Below are 23,850 nucleotides of genomic sequence, written 5' to 3' on the forward strand. Positions count from 1 at the left end.
AAATCTATTCTGGTATATAGTGACAAAGAGGATCCGGTGAGGGACATAATTAAACTATTTGATGTTGCATCCATTCAATATGATGAAGGTTTTGTATACCTTGGTTTCAAATTGAAACCAAATAGGTAATGCATTAAGGACTAGGACTATATGATCGACAAAATTTACAAAGAATTGGATGGGTGGAAACTCAGATGGTTGTCGAGGGGAGGCAAAATGATTATGTTGAAGTTCATGCTACAAAATATCTTGATATACTGGATGCATTTGTTCATGTTACCACAAGAGATCATTCACAGGTTGTAATATATTATGGGAAGATTCTTGTGGGTTAGGACCAACCTTATGGGGAATATTCGTTTGGTAAGATGGACATCATTAGATAGGCCAATTGAGGAGGGTGATTGGGGGATCATAGACCCATAAACCTTTAACAAGGCTCTGATTATCAAAATCATGTGGAGGGCTATGTCCGGATCCGGATTATGGTCACTCATTATTAGAGATAAATATATGTATGGTCAAATGTTCACATCCTGGATTAGGAATGGTGCCAGAAAGAAAGCATGTGTCTCCTACATCTGGTGTAGCATGATGAAAAACTTGCAGTGGCTCTTGGGATTCATTCATTGGGAGGTTGGTGATGGAACTAAGGTCGAGATCGGGTTAGATGTTATTAAGGGAATTTATGGGAATCACTCTTTATCTGTCCCATTGCTTAATTACATCCATGACAAAGGAATACACCTCCTTCATCAGATCCATCATCTTCACAATAATAACATTGATCTACAATCCTAGAGCAAGGTGGAGGAATTAGGGTTGGCAGGTGTATATGCTTACGAATGGGAGGGATACATTTCTCTATTATGCTCAACAAGTATTATAATCACAAAACAAGAGGACAATATGGCTTGGGATGGTATGTTAAAAAAAGGACAGCCGATGGTGAAAGATATATATCAGAGGATGCCTAGAGAAGAGAAGGATTTTGTCTTCCACAGATGGTTCCAGGATGTATGGAAATGGGAGTTTCCAAACAAACTCATTTTTTTTGTTGGATGGTTGTTCATGACCGTGTGCTCATATGGGAGAACCTACAACTTCGAGGATTTATAGGTCCTATCATTTGTCATATGTGCGCGAGGGGACCCGGAGATATACATCATTGTCTTATTCATTGCCTGTACCTTGTGGTTGTCTGGGATGGGGTACTTGATACATTGAATATCACTCCAAGTAGACAAAAATAAACCTTGGTATCTTATCTGTATTACTAGTTCATCTCTCAATATCAACATTGCACCCTACCATTATACATCATTTGGTTCATTTGGCGTAGCAGAAACGCTTATATATTTGAACAAAAAGGGGTTTTTGTTCGGGAAGATGTGATTAAGACATTTGGATATTTCAATGAAATTGGACCGACTAAGAGGTGATCTAACAAAAGACAACGTAGGTACAAAGACATTTGGAATGAATTTCCTGTGGAACTTTTTGATGGGGCATGTTCACAGAGGGAATGTGGATGTGGTGCATTCATAGTACTAGAGCCAAGTAACTATTTCCATTTCTGGTGGGACGGAGGACATGGTACTAACAGTAGAGCATAGATTATCACATTATGGGGAGTACTTATAGCGGAAAAATGGCTGGGACTAGAGAGCTTACAGGTATATGGAGATGCTAAGGGCATCATTGACTGGGTCAAGGACTATACTCGTTTTAATCCGCCCATTCTATTAAACTGGATGAAGTGTATCGGGAACCTGGTAAGTACCTTCCAATATATACAATTTGATTATATATACAGGGAACACAATATAACAACAGATCTTCTTTCCCAGCGAGGTGTATCCAAGGATCCTAGTAAGTTCTACTTTTCAGCTTTTGAACAAAATGGTCATGATTAATGTTGGCATCATTAATTGTTCTTAGGAGAAAGATTTTTGATACTTCCCATAAACTATGCTATAAATTTTAGAATGATATTTTGATGAAAATATATGATATAACAATTTAGTATATTTTGACTCAATAGGCCATAATACGGTTACATAAATAAATTAAAAAAAAACAAAACAAAAAACATAAAAAATTTAGAGAATAAATGATAAAAAGACAATGGGGATAATATGGTTACATCAATATACAAAAATTACATTTTAGAGAATAAATGATAAAAAAACAATAGACAAATAATAGAAAGACTATAAACATGCATTTTTGAGGTCTTTAATATTATGTGATAAATGAATATAAACAAAGGAATTGTTACAAGTATATTCAGTACAATGGATTTAGATATATGTATTTATTTTCTTTGCGGTGTCATGGGATTTGGAACTCAAAAGCAGATACCTCTAATGATGTAAATTTTACACGTGGAGTGGGTAGCCCAGCACTGGAGTCTGAAAGGCTATATCCGTATGAAAAGCTCAACCAGAGAAAAGGCTTCCAAAAAGGAATTTATTTTTTCATTATTACCGGATTTATCACATTTTCGATGGAGAGTTATTTATTTATTTTTGTTTATATGATATATTCAATTTTTTTTATTGTAAAGTTATATCATGTGATGTGATGTGATGTTACGTAAATATTTTGATTGGTTAAATTAAATAATAATAAAAATAAATTTTAAATATAAATTATAGTATTTTCAGTTTTTAGTTTTTTTATGGTATTGTTTATACTGAGTTGTTATTAAGAATTTGATACATAAACCAATATAGATCTATTTTAAGTATGGATTTAACATGAGTTTAGGGGATCAAACTTGAATTTGAAACATAAAACCAACATAGATCCATTTTAAGTACGGATCTAACATGAGCTTAGAGGGATCAATTTTTTCACGTGCAAACTTTTTTAGAGTGTAAAATACAATGTGTTTTTACTTATATTCACACATTTTTTTTTACTTCTAATTACTTTAGAGCATATTTGCACTTTTTTAGAGTGTAAAATACAATGTGTTTTTACTTATATTCACACATTTTTTTTTACTTCTAATTACTTTAGAGCATATTTTTTTTAATTATAGTCGATATTATTTTTCTGTTTAGAACAAATTTTTTATTTTTTATTTTTATTTTATGGGGGCACGTACGAACATAAAACTTACACAAAACTTACACATCCCCTCATACTGGGTTGTAGAATGAGGCTCCAAAATATATAATTTTGTCAATCCATATTTTTCCCATGGTATTCTTAACCCATAGTTTTTTTCATGGTATTCTTTAAACTGGGCTTTTACTAAGAATTTGAAACATGTTTATTTTAAACATATTATAAAGTTAGAAAAATATTTTAAATACTTTAAAGTTCAAAAGTTTATTGCTTTTGAGAGGTGCTCTCTGGACCTCTCTACTCCAGCATGGTAAAAATATTGTAATGTTAACATTAATTTTTAATAAACATTATGCACTTGTTTAAATAGGTTACATTAGAGAATAATACCATGGGTTAAGAACATAGTGGGAAAACCATAGATTGTCATAATATTAATTATTGTTATTATTATTATGTTGCACAAAATTACAAGGGTTTTAACTATTGTAGTACATATCAAAGTATTTCAACTAAATATGGGTTGTTTTTAATTTCTTTTATAGTTATTCATCTTAACACCTTTAAAAGGAGAGTTACAAGACTAGTAGGTTGCCCCTTTCCTCACAAAAACAATATGATTGATTTTAGGTTAAATTTAAATTTATTTATCAAATAAGTGTTATGTTAGATGTGAGACTTTTGTGATCCATAGATGAATGTCTTTCACATTAATCACCTCAATAGGATTTGGTCTACGTTTCAAACCAACTAATGTGGTTCATCCTCAGGACAAGGTCTTGACGATGAACCACATTAGTTGGTTCAAAAAGTCGACCAAATCCTAATGATGTGATTAATCCGAAAGACGTTCATCTAAAATAAGTGTTAAGTAAATTTTGTATTTGAAAATAATATAAAAAATCAATAAACTAAATAGTAAGCAAACATTATTATTAAGTAGAATATTTAAAAATCAACAAAGAAGAAATCCCAAATAACAAAACTGGTTTCATATATCAAGTTAATAAAAAAATTTAATCGTTAAAATTATATTAAATAATAATAATAATAATTAATAATTAAACTAGGTTAAATTTATCTTAATTCTCGATCTAATCTCTTTTTACTATAAAAGACATTTGTTCCTCAAAAGATTTGATTTCTCTAGACACTTAGTAAATCAAGAATTAAAATAAATATATTTAATTATATTAATTAATGTATAAAAATTTCTAAAATAATTTAAATTATTAATAAAATATTAATTAATATATAAAATTTTATAAAATAATAAAAAATTCCCATATTAAAAAAAATTAGTATCTTCAAAATTTTATTACAATAAATAATAGATCATTAAAACTATTTTTTTTATAAAATAGTATATTTCATCTTCTTAAATGGCATTAAGAGTACATATAGTTTGGCGGTGGTGTGAAGCCCAAACCCATGGGGCTCAAAACTTTTTCCCAAATTTACAACCTTATTGGTAAGAAACATAGTTGAAAGGGGCATTTTAATGCAAAAGTCAAATACTAAACGAGAGGAATTCCCACAATTCAAAAGCAATGGTTAAAGATTGGGTGACTCTATAGGGGAGTGCATTATGGGAATAGGATTTTAACTTTAAACATGTGCCTATTCAAATAATTGCAACAGAATCAACATAACCGTTTTGGCAAAGTCAAAATTTAATAAAAAAGTCAAGCATGTTTTTTAAGGTCAAAACTACCATTAATTGACTCTAAAAACGGTTGGCAAAGTCAAAATTTAATTAAAAAAATAAGCATGTTTTTTAGGGTCAAAATTAATGGTAAAAACTTCGTACAGTCGATACTAAACAGCTAGGTTGTATATTATATTTGTTTTTATTTTGTATTTAAATTATTTAGGAAAATAAAATAATATATATCAAAAAAATAATAATAATAATAATTAAAATGTTTTTATTTATCATAATTTAATTATGTAATTGATATAAATATATTAAGAGAAGTGTTATATATATATATATATATATATATATATATATATATTTTAATCATAAAAAGATGTATATTATTATATAATAAGAGATTCATTTTTATGATTTTAATTTAAAGTCTGATGGGAAAATCTATTGGATGGAGTTATTGATTTGGTATTATTTAGGTTTTAATTGCAAAGATATTAAGTTTAGTTAAGACTCATTTTCTCTATCTATGGCATCTAAATATAAATGTTTTCCATCTCTGTTGGGGGAGGTTTTTTTCTTGATACATGTCACTTACATGAACTTTTTAAAAATTATGGAAAACCTGATGTATTTTTTAAGCTTGAAGTGAGTTAGGTATAGACTTTAATTCATGATTTTTTTCATTTAATCCTTGATAGGTTTATAAACTTATTTGTAAATTGTATAGTGGTTTATGGCGTCGAAAATGGATTTTAAGGGGAAAAAAGGAATTAAGGGAAACATTCACTATGCTTTAAACGCCAAAACCATGAGTTAGTCCCAACATACCATATGTATAGTTTTTAATATATGAAATTGTGCCTAAATTTTTTTTTGTGCAATAAAAATCCATCTTCAACCAGCATATTATGATTCAAGACCCTTTAAATGGATTTTTAATGCGAGATAACCAATGGTGTATGGGATTTCCCAAATCACCCAAAACTATTTTCAGTCTAGTCTTTATTGTTTTGTTAAAATTCAATAATAGTTCCGAGTATTTAACAAAACGAAAAAGGGATCACAATGTAAATATCTAGGCATAAATCAAGGAGGATGTTAGTGATGATTCTCGTTGACATGGTGAACTATCATCATTGAGTGATGATGTGGACCTAATTGACATGTTTAAATTTTATTCGCAGATTCTGGTAGGCATATGACCTATAATAGAACCTATCAATTCATTTGGCTTTGAGTAGTTGAATAGATGGTAGCTAGGGATATCTTGAGAGGGTAGATCAAGAGGAATGTGACAAAGATCCAAGAAGGTGAGATCACCAATTTGAGATGATTCTAAGGACTTAATGAGGGATAGAGTTTAATTCCCAATTTTAGGATTTTGACAATAATGAGTCACAAGTGTAAATCTAAATAGGTCGAGCCTATGTGCTAATGAATGATATTTTTGAGATTATTACATATTGAGGAAAACAATTCTACAAGGGTTTTCGACGTTTGTTTAATTAAAATGATAAAGAGTTGTGTTATGCCTTGTTTCCATGAGATTATTTTCTTGTTTGCTTCCATGGTTTATTGTTGTGTACATTGAGTTAGCCAATCTATCACTACACATTTATGATCATAGAAAAGGGAATATATAGTGAAGATAATGTTGAGAAGCACAATTCCATGGAGTGTTAATTTAGGAAGAGGCAACTTCAATAAAGGAACTATTGGGTAGATTTGTTTGAGGAAGAGACAACTCCAACATGGTGAATGGGTAGATTGTGTTTAGATATATAAAGAATATTGCAAGAAAATGGGAAGTATATGACACATAAAGGAAGGACAAAAGTATGACAAGGTAGGGTAGATTTGGTAGAGATGTTGACAAGGTTAGAAAGAAGATGTAAAATTTATTTACATGTTTGGAATCCTTAGATGGGGCGAGGTACAAAAGAAAGACAAAGAAGATGAATTATGAGAGTGAAGATGAATCAAAAGAGGTGCCTTCGAAGAGACACATTGACTTGCCTTAGAAATTGATGATAAAATCATTAAAAGAGACTTTTATGTGTTAGAAGAGGGAATGATAGAAGGTGAAAATGGTGTGTACTTCTTGGTTGAAAACATGAATAACATGTATTCACATGAAGAGTAACTATGAAAAGTATATATGGTGTAAGTAGCACACTAGGAATAATATCAATTAGAGTGTTTCTAGATTGGCATGGAGGAAGCCAAGTATTAGCAAGAAAAACATGACATGTTGTATTCATGTAAGAAGAAATAGGGGAGGAGTTTAAAATGGAAAATATCCAACCATATTGGCATGAAAAATGGAGTTGAAGAGAAATCACTATTAGCGAAAGTGTATGTGGAATTTTTTTGTGTCATAATATCTTTTGTGTAAATCTAGTAATAGGTTGGAACACAAAGATTTTGTAAAAGCTAGTAAAATTGTTAAGAAGATCAAAAGATCAATGGTCGAGAAGAAGCTAGGTATGTTTGAAAAGAATGGGATAAAGGCTACTTGTAGTTTGTGTATATATTTACAATTTACAAACAATGTGAAGGCTACAACAATGTTTTAAGAAATTACCTAGGGAATTTATGCTTTCATAATTGTCATTTGTACTCAAGGAATGACGATGATACCTAAAGAGGAATATGTGGTTTGAGAACACCACACTTTGTTACATTCATAACGCATAATTAATGATTAATTTGGGACAATTGTTTATGAAAACATGAAGGAATAGTTCTGGATTAGTCTAGAGAAGGGGTCTATGATGAAACACCATTGTAAAAAGTGGAAGAAAATTCATGGGCGTGCATGACAAGTGAATCCTAAGAAGAGGACTACATGGGTGGAGGTACATGAAATGGATTGTAACACAGAGGAGTGGTGCATAATGAATGCAATTGATATTAAATATAACACACAAAAGTTTTATAGTAGATTCAACATGTTTTACAGTAGATTGCATAAGAAACGATTATGATAAACAATGAAGATTTTGTAGAGTTGAGTATAAGGATTGTTGCAACAATGAGAAGATTATTAAGTAAGACAAAGGACCTTGAATAGGACATGTAGAGAAATAAATGGTTTTGAGCTTAAAGCATAAGGAAAAGAAGAGAAAGAATAAGAAAACTTGAAAAAAAGTGGTCATTGATTTATCAACAATCTTGAGAGTAGGATATTCACATCCTTTTCTACCAATGGACCGTGATGTAGGAAGATTCCTAGTGTATGGGACATCCTGGATTTCCTAGAAAGATTCATTATAGCATTATAATTTATTGATTTCCAATAATAGTTCTTATAATTTAACAAAGGTTTAAAGGACCATAATGCAAATATCTACGGATAAATACAAGAGTTAGTCAATGATGATGTGTACCTAGTGGACATGACCAACTATGATTAGCTAGTGATTATGTGGACACAATTGACTTCTTAAACTTTAATTAGTGAATTTATATGAGGTTAGGGGCTTATAAAATGAGTATCTAAATTCATTTGTGAGAAAATTTGAGTTACTCAATAATTCATAGATTGGGTAGCTCGATGGGGTAGGTTGAGGGGATACTTAGAAGGATCTAAGCAAGGGAGATTGTAGATCTAACAAGACTATGATGACTCACTATGTTTGAAAAGGAAGTATTATAGCATACTGGGAATTATATATGGTTTAGTTCCAAATATTGGGGTTTTGGGAATAAGAAGTCACGTGGGTAATTTTGATTAGGTTGAGCATGCATGTTAATGAAAGATGTTTATGAGATTTCAATTTAATGAGCACAATAGCTACATAATGTTTAAATGCCTTCATTTAATTGTAATAATAGAATAATGTGTTATGCCTTGCTTCCATGGTTTATTGTTGTGCATTGTGTGGTAGATAACATTTATGCACTACTTGGCCTTTTAGTGCGCTTAGGAAAAATTATCATAGGTAAATGTAAAGTTCACTAATAAATAAAATTCAAATGCTCAATAATAGGGAAGAATGAAAAACACATATGCTTCATTATCCATTGTCTTTTAGATATCTAGGACTTGACATTAAGGGAATTTTTAGGCCTAAAATGGGCCTCCTAAGGAAATTATAAAATAATAGTGGAAATAATAAAATAAGATTAGATTACATCATCAAATTTTAGAGGGAAAAAAGAAAAAAACTATTTTTTCAACTTGTATTTCTCATTTTTCGTGTAGCAGGGTCCATCAAAAGTGTGCAACATGGGTATATGAGGAATTAAATTTTTCATCCAATGAGTACTCCCACTTGAAATTTGAGTAAAACCTTAAGAAGATAAGTATAAAATACGAGTTGAAAAAACAATTTTATTATATTTTAATATTTTACTTATTTACTCCAAAAATGGTGAATCATCCCCCATGGTTGACATCATCATCTTGAATCCTGTTGGTTCTTATAAATTTTATTTTGGTTTTACATTTTTCTTAGGAGGCCCATTTTAAACCTCAAAATTCCCCTCATGATCCATGTTTAGTAACAAGTACATATAAAACCCTAAAGCACATTGATATGTGAGCTTGAATTACATAACTTTAGAAACACAACCTTGTATTGTTGATAATTTGGTGACCAAGTGTACCAAATGAGCCTTGGTTGTGAGACTAAGAATAAACAATAAATGAAAGCACTACAAGGTCTTCATGCAAGCACATTCTTTACCCTAAAGAATAGATAAAAATAATATAAAATCTTTCAAAAATAAAGATATTACTACTAATCAAGATTTACAAAGCCATTAATGGGGTGGGGGGAGACAATGATTTTATTATCCCAATGGAAAAGGAAGAAAAACCTATAAATACACTCAAGGAGATTTGTTGTAGCATATGGGCATTAAACTCTTTTTTTGGGAGGGGTCCATTTCCTTGTGGGGTCTCCATTTAGTGAACCTAAGACATAGCATGTGCATCTATGGGCAATTAAATAATACATCTGCTTTTACTATATATTAATAAATACCTCCCAAAATCCTTTTGTTGAACCCCTCTCCCAATACATATTTGACATAATTAAAAAGACTTTACTTTTACTAGATATCGTCTATTTTTTACCAAATACCCCTATTTATACCCCCCACTACCTAGAAAAATCCCCATACCCTGCATATACCCCACCATTCCCACCCTTGTGAAATATCTACAATATATTAACTCTGTTTTTTACACTTTTAAAACACCCTTTATGAATAAACATGATAAGATATTAGTCAAGAAGGTGAAGTCCCCGTGCTTTTCCTTGTTATGTTCTCAATTTCTAACACAATGGTAATGAAGTAAACTCACTTGTGGTTGCAAAGAAGATAATAGAAAATAAGGTAAGCAAGAATGAGGAACAAGAGGGGTCCATTTCCTTATGGGGTCTCCATTTAGTGAACCTAAGACATAGCATGTGCATCTATGGGAAATTAAATAATACCTCTACTTTTACTAGATATTGAAAAATACCTCCCAAAATCCTTTTGTTGAACCCCTCTCCCAATACATATTTGACATAATTAAAAAAACTTTACTTTTACTAGATATCCTCTATGTTTTACCAAATACCCCTATTTATACCCCCCATTACTTAGAAAAATCCCCATACCCTGCATACACCCCACCATTCCCACCCTTGTGAAATACCTACAATATAGTAACTCTGTGTTTTACACTTTTAAAACACCCTTTATGAATAAACATGATAAGATATTAGTCAAGAAGGTGAAGTCCCCATGCTTTTCCTTGTTATGTTCTCAATTTCTGACACAATGGTAATGAAGTAAACTCCCTTGTGATTGGAAAGAAGATAATAGCAAATAAGGTAAGCACGAATGAGGAACAAGAGAGTAAGAGTGATGGTATCATTAGGCCTCTTTTGAAATTTTGACAACATAACTTTACATTTTCTTCTTGGATATGAAATGCATCCCCATGACTCCTTTACCATTGAATAATAGAACCTTAATATATAAGTAGTTTCTTATAAATTTTCCTCGTGTATTATTAAGAGCTCATCAACTTAGTGGGCATTATGGAAGACTAAGTGATTGGAAAATATGAATACGAGGATTCAAAAGAGGTTCACATGCACACTTTTATGATCAATGGACTAATCATATTTTGGGTTTACAAAGGCTTTGTAGTTTCCAAATGATTTACCATTAGCCTTAGATAAAATATAGATGATAAAATATACCACGCTGAAAATGGTTAATTAATGGTTTGACCACATTGAGGTACAAAAAGACCTTATCATGGTATGAAAGGCTGCATAATTGTTTAACCTTGTTTAAGGCCCATATTAACCCTAAAACCCATTATTAGTCCCTAGATATGGACTAATTGCATATCTATTGTTGTATTGTTATGAAGGTTAGAACCTTTCATGGTCTCATTTTATTATAATTGTACTCTAGTCATAGGATGATCAAATATGATCTTGTACATTATATTCATTGTAAAAGGAGGTTTCCTTGTCGAAGAGGACTATAGTTATTGGTTTCTTATCATTTTCAAGGCACAAGTTTCATAACATTTGGTATTAGAGCTAATGATCCTAGGGATTTACTACTTCAAATAGGTCATTGTGGAAATTTTGCTATCACCTTTTCCCTAGAAGGTTTTAGATGGTGAAACTTGGACAATATTTAGAAAACATCTCAAAGTAATATCTAGGTCAAATTGAAGATCTTGGTTTGCCATATTTTTGGATATATGCTTGAAGAAGTTAAGGTTTTTGAACACTCCTAAAATTAGTCTCAAACCGATCTTGGTTCATTATAATTTCAAATATATTCTCTAAGGAATTCCAAGTTCTTAAATGCTCATGACATTAGTTTCAAATAGGTCAGCTTGGTATTTTTGTTATATCTTCTCGTCTAAAATTTTTCAAACTTATGTACATATAAAAGTACCTTAGGTACAAATTTTGAAATTATATTTGAAGAATTGGACACTTGGCACGCTATGAAAGTTTGTTCGTGGGAGGAGGAAAAAAATCGATAAGTTTTGGGAAAGCCACCATAAATTTCACTTGGCACATCAAATTTATTTCACACTTGTGGAATTTTAGAAAAGACATATCAGAGTATTACTGAACAAATTTCTAGATCTAGAAGGGCTTAAATCTAAGAGATATTTCAATAAAACTTCAACTATTTTGATATTCTCCAAATTAAGGTATGAAACTTATGAGTGACCTAATTGTTGATTAGAAGATCCCTTTTTTGTGACTAGAAGTTATGATAAAGAGGAGTACTATTATTATTTTCCAACATGTCTCCAAAGAAAACTACTACACCAATTAAATCTATTATAGATTCATCATATACTCATGAAGGAAGTGAAGACTTAGAATTTAGGTTATCTCAATTAGAGAAGTTAATGAAATATATGGTAGTAGGTTGAAAAAGGTGGATTTATCAAGCCCTAAAAAAAAAACTTAAAAGCTAAATGGAAAAGAAGATGAACACAAATAAGGAAAATAGAAAAGAAGATGAATGAAAATAAAGAAGGAATAAAAAAGAAGATGAATGAAAATAAGGATGAAATAGAAAAGAAGATGAATGAAAACAAGGAATAAATACAAAAATCCATTATTGCTATGGAAAATATTCTCTTGGAGAGGCTTCTTAAAACGGATGTGGAGATCCAAGGAAATCATGAGCATAAGGAGAAGCCTGTTGTTGAGAATCAATCTCATATTGGGAGTATGTTAAATCACAATTCAAGTGCACAATATTGAATTGCAGAACTATAATCATGAATTTTTAATCCAAGATCCACATCATCAAGGCTTCAAGTCAACACCAAGGAACTATTATATTATGATGAGGGAGTTTGATGGTAATGATCCTATAACATGGATATTTAGATGGAGCAATACTTTGATCTACACCAAGTGGCACCTTACAAAAGATAAATATTGGAATCAATGTTTTTAGAATGAGACCAACACATATAGTATTAATTTGTGAAAGGAAAAAGGATTTGGTTATATATTGGTCCATCTTTACAGAGGAATTGATAGCACATTATGTGGATATTAAGAGCAATACATTCTTCAACCAATTGATAGATCTTTGACAAAAAGGTCTAGCTACAAATCACATTCAACAATTCCAAAAGTTAAGTCTCATAGTAAAGAATATTTCAGAGGATAATTCGTTAAACATATTTATGGGAACTTTAAAGGATTGTATCCAACATGATGTACATCTCTTTTAACCTGAATCTATAGAACATGTTTTCATTTTGGTAAGAAAAAATGAAAGTAAGAATATAGCTACTAGAAAATCAATCACTAATAACTATAGTGAAGATCATGCTCCCTCTCTTAAACCGACAAGGTTGAATCCTCAACAAATGGATGAAAGAAGAGCAAAGGGACTATGTTTCGACTGTGAAAACAAGTCTAGTAAGGGGCATAAATGTAGTGAGAATAAATTATTCTACATAGACTCTAAAGAAGAAGAAGATCAAGAACTAGAACAGACACAAAATCCAAAGCTAGAAGAGACTACTCCAACAATATCCTGTTATGCATTGGTTGACGTCAAAACTCCACAAACCTTCAAGATAAAATGACGTATCAAAGATAAAAAGACAACAATGTTGATTGATTTGGGCGGTACCCATAACTTCATTAATTACAAATCAACAAGAATTGTCAATTGTTTCATATATTCGGCACCAAAGTTTCAAGTAATGATTTCAGATGGAGGAACCATAAATTTTTCAAGGAAGTGTCATAGTATTAAGCACAATATGGGAGATTATTTGCTGGATAGTCCCATGATGACAATACGAATGGGTGGTGTTGATGTTGTATTAGAGGTCTACTGGTTAAAATCATTGAGAATAGTGACTTTATTTTTCAGGATCTCTTCATAAGATTTACCTCAGAAGGAAAGGAAATTGAGCTTAGAGGTATCCAACAGAAACCATTTAAAGTGATAAGCTTTAATGGAATGACAAAATTACTCAAGAAGGGGCATCAGGGTGTAATGACACAATTATGTTCTCTAAATGTTCAAATGTCAATATCATCTATGTCTGGGGATCTCCATATTTTTGTCAACAATCATCCCAAGTTATTTAGATTAATGCCTAAGGGTTGTCCACATAATTGAGATCATGACCATGTTATTCATTTTTAGCCAAGAAGTGTATCAGAGATAAATGAAGAAGGGAAAATCATACTAGAAGTAGAAACAATCCTTGAAACAAGGATTAAACATCCAAGTAACCCCACAATTGTGGACTACATCAACAAATAAAAGAACCCACTAGTGGAAGAGATGACAAAGGGAGATGACTTATTCTTGCAGAATAACTAGTAGTTAGTCAAGTGTTGAGGACAACACTTGTTTGAAGCTAAGGGGCATGTTAAGCCCTATATAAGGCCCATATTAAATCTAAAATCCCTTATTAGTCCCTAGATATGGAGTGGTTACATTTCTATTGTTATATTGTTATGTAGGCTAGAACCTTTCATTGTCACATTTTATTGTAATTGTACCTTTTGTCTCTTATATATACACTAAAGGGACCTAGTCTTAGGATAATCAAATATAGCCTTTGTACATTATATTCATTGTAAAATAAGATTTCCCCCAATAAAAAATAAAATTATTAATTTCATATCATTTTTAAAGTGCAAGATTCATGGTTATGGTGGTAAGTGCAAGATTCATGGTTATGGTGGTGTATTAGAACACATGACTTAACATACTTCTAGAAACATGGTTGTGTATGCACATTTGACTAAACGTTAATATTCCACTATGAGTATGAAGTCGATAGAGGAAAATACATAACCACCAAATGCATAAATAATTTCGCTTAATTCACCTTTTCTTTTAGAAGATATCTAAAGATGCCCCTTAAAAGTTGTCCAATGCTTTAACTAAAATGTGCACTTAGTTATATATATAATTTATCAAATATATATATTTTTTATAAAATTATAAAAAGCATTAAATATTAATTCTTTTTCCATTTTTGGAAAAAAAATATTATATACTTAATAATATAGTGATAAATGTGGTATAGATTAAGATATATATTTAATTAAGTTTAAATAATTTCTAATTTATATCACTTTTATCACGTGCTTTTCATTAATGATTTTTAATTTTCAATTTTTTTAATCTATTATTTCCCATGTTTTGTTGGGATTTTTAATTTATATTATTTCTTTTTGAAAGTTCAACATTATTTTTTAAATCTACAAATAAATAGAAAAGCACATATGATGTAAAGACGAGGCTTAAGATTGTTGTAGAAAATAAAATGAAATAGAAAAGCATGTATGATGTAAAGACGAGGATTAATATATTGTTGTAGAAAATAAAATGAAAGTCTTTATATTTTAATGCATGGAACTACCATGGATTTTGACAAGATATAGTTTAGGTATACTTTCCCTAACATATTTTAGTTAAAGATATTTTTTGGAATTAGTATTATTTTATATGTTTTAATATTATGACCTTGGAATGTTAATATTCTTGAGTCTTTATTATTATTTTTATTATTTTATTGTAAATTTTGATATATTATTTAAATTTAAGATAGATTATAATTATAATAATAATAATAATATTGTTTTTCAAGCAAAGTGAGCATTAGATGTAGTTATTTATTGAGTTTCGAGGAGTGATGGCGGTTAGGGTTGGTTTGGAGGGTTGCATCGAGAAGGAAAATGGCTAGTAGGGAAGGTTGTACGTCTAGCAACCAGTGGCAGGGACTAACCATCACATGGGTTGTACTTGGCAACAAAATAAGCCACCTATGGAAAGGTGCCGCTTGGAAACAGATTAAAGAGGATGGGCAGTTTCGAAGGAAGGGTTTACAACAATTTTTGTTTGGTTTACTAGTGCTCTCCTTCACTTGCACGCACCCGGATCGAGAGCTTAACAGCAAGAGGTATTACGGTTGTGTTTTCACCCTTCAGATAAAGACAACAAGAATGGTCAACTCTCAGGACTGTGTCGACCTGGAGCTCGAACCAGAAGATATTCTTTCGATTTGGGGTTTGGAGCCTGCTTAGAAAAACCTAGCAAAGGTGATTTGTCCAGGTAGATCTCCAGTTGGAAAACTGAGAGGCACGACGATAGACTGGAGCCCGGAAGGCGGATTAGGGTTTCTGGATGCAAGATTTCCTTGTGCTTCAAAGGCGGAGGGTTGGGGATCTCACATTGCATTCCTAGAGAGCTAGGGGACAACGACAAAATCGGTGGGTCATGCTGCAAAAGCGTAGGTGGAGAATCAGGTAAGTACAAAAAACCCTTTGTATTTCTCTGTATCTGGTCTGTTTTCAAGAAGGTTGGAGGACATCTTCATTAGCAGTGGCATTGGGGGAAATGAGGGTCTAAAATCATGTCTGGTTACAAATATGGGGTAATTTAATGAAGCTAGGGGGGAGGAGGTTGAATATATCTATTGCATGTAAGATTCCATTGAGTGAGAAAGTCAGTGAGGCGACTAATCTCTGTGAAAACTTCAAGTCAAACGAGCTGACATGAGAGGTCTTGCTCCATGGTTTCCAAGCACATTCTGAAGGGATAATAGAAGTTTCAGTTGAGTTCAGGGGACAAAAAAGGGTGGGTAGTACCTCTCCTAGCTCACCGGTACTTGAAGATGAAGGGTTTTAGGGTTTCGGTACCCAAGAAGCGAGGGAGTGACTCCCGTTTTCAGGCCCAGGAGAGGCAGGGCATGTTATAGCTATCGGGGGTATTACCAGTTGGAAACGAGTAGTGGAGGAGCGGCCAGGGTTTCTCTATGAGGAAGGGATTGATGAGCGAGAGGGGCAGTCATTGTCAAGAGAAGCAAGGAAGGACCAGAACATTGGGGCAAAGAGGAAGAAAGGGAAAATAATAAAGAGGAAAGCAGCATGCCCGAATTTGGTCCTAGGAGTCGACATCCATATTGACAAGGCCATGGAAACCTTAGAATTAACACTGGTAGGAAGAGAAAAAGGTAAAAAATGCTCAACAAACTATATTTCAGAATGGATACCTAAGGCATGGAGCAAGGCACTAGATCATCAGGTCGAAGTGACCATATTGGACAGGGGCTAGTTTACGATCAAATTCTATAAAGGTGAGACATTAGAATGGGTTATGAAGCGAAACTAGTTTTTTGGGAGAACGCCAATCCTTTTTAAGAGGTGCAACCCTCTTTCCGATGCACAGAGAGAAAAGTTAGCAAAGATTCCAGTATGGGTTCGTTTACCGTCCCTCCCTCCGCATCTTTGGATGGAGGATGTCTTCAGATCGATAGGTAAGACTTTGGGTTCTTCCCTGGAGGCAGATATGTCTTTCGTGGAAACAAGGAATAAGAGTCTGACTCACATATTGGTAATACTGGAACCAAGGGAGGGCTTGGTAGAGAAAATTCGTCTCCAACTTCAAGATTACTCTTACACTCAGCTCATTAATTATGAGTAGCTACCCTTCCGATGTCACAAATGCCATAAATATGGACATTTAGAGCGATATTGTCCTTTGGGGTTCAGAAGGAGAAGAAGACATAGAGGTGACCCAGAGTTAGAGGATCGACCTCAAGTTGAAGAGGAGGAAATGGTATAGGCAGAAGAACTAGGGAATCATCAGAAGGGCGAGCAAGTGCCGATGGAAAATCAAGATGATCAAAGTATGTGGTTGGAGATTAAGGTTGTGTCGGAGCAGGATTAACTCTAGGGGATAATTCGGGAGGAGATGGTTACAATTGACCTTGTGCCCCTCTCAACGGTTACTGTTTCTCTCCCCCTCTCCTCATTAAATGAATCTCTTCAATATTTTCTCAATATGTTCCTCGAGCCTAGTCCTTCTAGGCCTGACTTGTTGGTTGAGTCGATTATTGGATTTTTTCCTTCTGCCCTAGACAATATTATAACATATATCCTGGCTCTTAAAATAGACTTTCCCCCGTCTGATGGCCCTGTGTGTTTTTCTTCCCCCGTGGACCCTGTTGAGAAATCCCACTATAACCTCTACCCCTGAGAAAAGAAGGATATCCCTCTAGAAGCTATAGGCGGTTTGGGAGACATACAGGGTCCCACTCTGTCGTGGAAGATGTAAGGCAAGAAGTCTAATCTATCAAAGGCCCATCTAAGAGCAAAAATTAACATTGTTGATGGGAAACAATTATCTTTAAAATGGGCACTTAGAGCAGCGCAGGCCCCGACCAGGGTTTCCAAATGATTGTGTTGTCCTTTAATTGTCGTGGTTTTGCTAGCACCCGTAAGAGGCCAGCCTCTTAAAATATCTGTTTCTTAATTATTGTCCTGATGTTATTATGCTCCAAGAAACCCTTGGAGCTGGTGAGGAAGTAAAAATATCCCTTAGTAAAATGATGTCGAGATGGTCATTTTTTACGGTTGATGCCAAAGTAATATCTGGGGGATTAGCTCTGGGAGTCAAAAAAGTAGTGTGAATATATTAAACTCATGGGGATCGGAACTTGTGCTGGGGGATGAGGTCTATTCGCAGGAACTCTACTCAGAATTGTCACTCATTAACATCTACGGGTCGTGTCAAGATAGGGTTCTATTCTGGAATAATATTAAATCCCAATTTTGTTGTGGGGCGGGATTTCATTTTTTCTTTAGGATTGTCTGAGACCTAGGGTCCAACAGCCTAAGCTGACCCTTTGGCATATTTATTTATGAATAAAATTCGGTCAGGAAAGCTTATAGATGTAAATCTATTGAAATCTAGACCTACTTGGAGGAACAAGCGACTAGGGAAGCTAGGGTAGCGAAGAGATTGGACCGATTTCTTCTAAAAGAGGAAATGACCACTAAAATTCCTTTCTTGAGACATTGGGTAGGATCTAGAGTAGAGACCTCATACAATAACTTAGTAAAAGCAACCTAGGGCCCATTGGTTAGTCATCAAGGGTCCTCTTTAGCCTAGTCTTTTATGGAAAATCTAAAAATAATGAAGAAGGAAACGATAGAGTGGGAAAAAGACAAAAATATAAGGGATGATGCTAAGTTAAACAGGATAGGGGAGGAACTAGACTTATTGGAGAGTTCGGAAGAGGATGGATATGAGACTGAAGAGAAGTGGGAAAGGATCAAACAGTTGGAGATAGGAAGAAGGAAAATACTTAATGATAATGAAGATTAATGGAGACTCAAAACAAAGAAATTTGGCTCATAGCTCGGGACAAAAATTCAAAAAAATTCCAAAATTATGCAAAAGGGAGGAAAAATACAAATACTATCTGGGGACTAAAAAGCGCAGATGGGGGCATAGAAAAATCTTTTGATGACCTGGCCTCCATGGGAAGGGATCATTTTAAATACTTGTTCAAAGCCCCAGAAGTGGTTTCAATTGCAAAGGTGATTCTGGTAGCCCAACTTTTCTCTCGCTATGTGGAGGAGGAGGAAAATGAGATGCTTATGGACCCATTGTCAAAAGGGGATGTTGAAGGGGTTTTAAAATCCATGCAGAAAGATAAGAGTCTGGGGCCCGATGGCTAGACTGTGGAATTCTTCCAACATTTCTTTGAGCTAATTGAGGAAGAACTTACTGGGGTGGTGGAGGAATCTCAAGATAAAGGCTCTGTATATGAACATTTCAATGCTACATTCCTGGTTTTAATTCATAAACTAATGACCCTTCATCTTTTGAGGAGTTTAGGCCTATTTCTCTATGTAACTGCATTTATAAAATTATAGCCAAAGTTATTGTTGTATGCTTGAAACCAATCCTTTCAAGCAATATATCAAAGGAAAAATTTGGGTTCCTCGATGGTAAACAGATTCATGAAGCTACCAGGGTCGCTTAGGAGACCTTGCATAACATCAAATGGAGCAGGAAGAAAGGATTGATAGTTAAAATTGATCTATCTAAGGCATATGAAAGAATCAGCTGGCTTTACATTCACATGTTGTTGACACATCTGGGCTTTAGTATTGGTTTCATCAACTAGGTAATGGGATGTATATCCAATGTTAGTTTTTTTGTTCTGATAAATGATGTCGCATCCCCCTTTTTCCACAGGCAAAGAGGGCTCATATAGGGATGCCAACTGTCTCCCCTCCTTTTTTTTTACTGGCAGCAGAAGGCCTTAATCAACTGATTTTGGCTGTGAAAAGAAGAGGTGAGCTAAAAGGAATAGAAGAAGGTATTAATTTGTATATCACACACATGTTGTTTGTGGACAATATATTGTTGTTTAGTGATGGAAGTAGAAGTGGCATTCAACACTTAAAAGCCTCTCTTGATCTGTTTTTAGTAGCAACTGGGATGTGCATAAATAGGTAGAAATAATCATTAATACATGAAGGATTCTCAGGGAATGAAATAAATAGGATTACCTTGGTTCTCCCATTTGAATCAAATGATATGAAGGACAATTTCAAGTATTTTGGGTTCCATCTTAAGTTGGACAGTTATAGGAAACAAAATTGGCATTGGCTTTTGGAAAAAATTGAAAATCACATTAAAAATTGGAGTTATAAGTGGCTTTCAAGAGGTGGGAGACTGGTTCTAATTAAATCAGTCCTTCTTGCCATTCCAGTATATTGGATTGCTCTCACATGGTTCCCAAAAGGCATCCTTACTTGGATTAGGAAAGTGTGTTTCCATTTTCTTTGGGTTGGATCAAAGGAGGATACAATACTGCCATGGGTAGCTTGGGACAAAATTGCTTGCCCAAAGGCATGGGGAGGATGGGGCATAAAATCCCTCTCATATTTTGCATCCTCCTTAGCAGCAAAATCGGGGCAAAGGTTATTATCAATGGAGAATTTGTGGATGATAGTTGTTAAAAGGAAATATAGACCCTGTACCCATTGATGAATGGATGCGTAGGCCTGATAAAAATGCCCTCCATGCTTCATCAGTATGGAAGGTGATGTTAGATTCTTTCAGCATTATAGAAGATGGTTTGGCTTGGAACATAGGAAATGGAGAGAAACTCATAATAGGAATCAATCCGTGGGTGGAGTGCAACGACGGTTTTGCTCTTTCAAGGGAGATTATGATTTGTTTGCATACCCAAGGGTTTCATTTTCTAAATCAGATTGCAACGGAGGACCTCTCTACTATTTGGCATCAAGGATGGAAATTAGCAAAGGACCTACTACTAAAGCCCCTATGGGAAGAGGAATGGCAGAATTACCTAAGAGAACTACAACACACGAATGTTAGGATAAGGGATCAACCTGATGTGCTTAGATGGGTTCATGCTCCTATAGGAAAATATTCTCCTAAGTATGGTCACAACTTTCTAATGGATAGAAGGGCATGGGGGGTACAAGAATGGTGGTGCAAACTTCTGTGGAAACTAAAAAGCCAGTCGAAATCAAGACTGTTCTTTTGTTTATCCTAAGAAACAAAGCACCTACATGGGATATTCTCTAGAAGTGAAACAGATAGGGACCCAGATGGTGTACTTTATGCAAAAGTTTAGAAGAAAATGTCCACCACCTTTTCTTAGTTTTTCCCTTCATCAATAAGATCTGGGAAGACACGTTGAGACTTCTGGGGATATCAAAAACATGGAATGGGGCAAATATATGTGATGCCTAGCAAATATGGTGGAATTTTGCTACGGATGAAAATCACATAAATATCCCTTTGATCATCTCTTGGGGCATTTGGCTAGCTCGGAACAAGGGAATTTTCCAGGACATCACTCCCTTGCACACTTTGATTATTGTTGAATGTGCCTCTATCTTTGCTCTAATCCCTCAACCATCTCCAAACAAGACACCTAGGATTGTTAGAGAAGAACAAATGAGGGTTGGTTTACCTTGGGCATACTTTGATGGAGCATCTGACTCTTAGAACAAATGTGGATCGGGGCTAGTTATCCATGTCAATAACCAAAAAAATTTGAAAGCTTCGATGGGCCTTGGCTCAGGATCAAACAACTATGCAGAACTTCAATCCTTGAAATTATTATTGTGTTGACTTATTCATATGGGGATGGGATCGGTTCAAATCTTTGGTGACTCATTAAATGTTATTAACTGGTTTAACGAAGTACAATGATGTCAAAATTATATTTTAATTCCAATATTAGAAGAAATTTCACATTTAAAACTGAGTTTTGATCTCATAACTGTTTGCCACATCTATAGGGAGCGGAATACATAAGCATACCTCCTTTCTAAGGAGGGTTTGCAACATGCTTTGGGTGACTGGCGCATAATTGAAGTGGAGGATGATAGGATCCATGTGTTGGATCAATAACCATATAATTTTTTATTTGACTGGCCTGTCAGCAAACTATTTTATCAGCTCAGTTATATGTTTGATGTTTTTTAACAGACTTCATATGTTTTTGGTGGATATTGGTATACTATTATGGCTTTTTTGTATAGAAATATATTTGTATGTATGGGCCGTTTTCCTCATTAATGGGGAGGCCCGGGATCTGGACATGGATATTTTTTTGGCATATGGGTTTGAGTAGTTCTTGGTACGATCAGCCCAGAGATGGTTTTGTTATATGTTTTTTGTGGACATACAATACTCAGAATGCTTAAGTGCATCTACAAATGTAAATTTTTATTTCCTTAATAGAAAGTTCGAGTTTGTCCTTGGAAAAAAAGATAGATTATAATTATAATATTCTTTATGATACACATTATGACACAAACATGGGGTTTTCACTTAGTGAATTAGTAACATAATGTGTGTATTCATAGAGTATTAAAGAATACTCCTAATTTTACTAGGTTTGGATAAATATGTCCCAAAATATTTTTGTTGAACCCCCTTCCCAATATGTAATTTTAATAAAAACAACCCATTATTTTTACTAAATATTATTTTTTATGCCTCTAAATATATGTAAATCCCCTAGTACTTTGCACTTCCCCACAATACCTACAATATATTGACTTATTTTTCGTAATTTTGAAACCCCCTTTATGAATGAACATGGTAAGATATTGGCCAACAAAGTGAAGCCCATGTTGACACAAAATCCCCCCACATTGTAGTTCACATTGTTTTCTTGAGCTTTATAGTCTTAATGTGCATACATACATGTTAATGTTGAATGTTTTTTTGGATGAGACACAACAAAGTCGTGTTTAATAAGAAATAACATTTTTGTTCTTTTATATGGTATAATAATTCACCAATTAATGCAAGTTTATCCTTACATATAACAATAAAATATGAAAATTAGATTATTATGGCATATTTTCCATAGTTATTAGAGGTTTGAGATTTAACACTCTACAACAAGAGCATGAAGACACATAGCATTGCACTTACATGATAGTAGTTCTGCGACATGGTGATAGTAGGTCCAACACATTTATGAAAAGTGGGAACAAAGCCACAATTAGTCTTCTCCTCTGGTGCAAAATGAAAAGTTTTTTATATTGGTTTTGACCATTTCTAGAGTAACTATGATTTGAATTCAAGATGCAAATAAAAATGCAACTTAGACACATCGAATTGATAACATTATGAGCATGGAAGCATGAACAAAATTAAAGAAAATAATGAATACACAACATAAATAGAACATAATGGTGTTTGTATTACTTAAAATGTTTTGTATGATACCCTGTGAAAGAGAGCAGAAGAGAGAAAACAATGCTTTGTATTGTATTGTACATTGCATACATTAAAATACCATTTGACATTGGTAAGATTGGTAATTCAATAAGTGAATTGAAATATTTTTCATTGGCAAAAATGTCAATTCAATATGTGAAGGCTATTTGGATCTACAATCATTGGATTAGGGGAATTTTGAGATCTAAAATGGGCCTCCTAAGGAATATAATAAAATAATAGTAAAATCTATAAAATAAGAGTTATGGTTCTTTAAAAGAAAATAAGGAAAATTACATTTTTAATTGTACTTTTGACTTATCTCCTTATTGGTTTACTCAAATTTCAAGTGTGTACATCTATTGGATGTGGAATTAAATTTTGAACCCATCGAGTACCCACTCTACATACTTTTGAGTAGATCCACATGGAGAAAAATTTAAAATGCATTAAAAACATGTTTTTGAAATACCTTTTTTCATGTATTTTAAATTTTTGTCAATCCATAATCTAGTGGCTACTAATTGGGTGCATAATCTAATTCCGCATCAAACGATTATATACAC

This window comes from Pinus tabuliformis, chromosome J (assembly GCF_031772625.1).
Source record: "Pinus tabuliformis cultivar Carrire ecotype Pingquan chromosome J, CPIR1, whole genome shotgun sequence".
NCBI lineage: Eukaryota > Viridiplantae > Streptophyta > Pinopsida > Pinales > Pinaceae > Pinus > Pinus tabuliformis.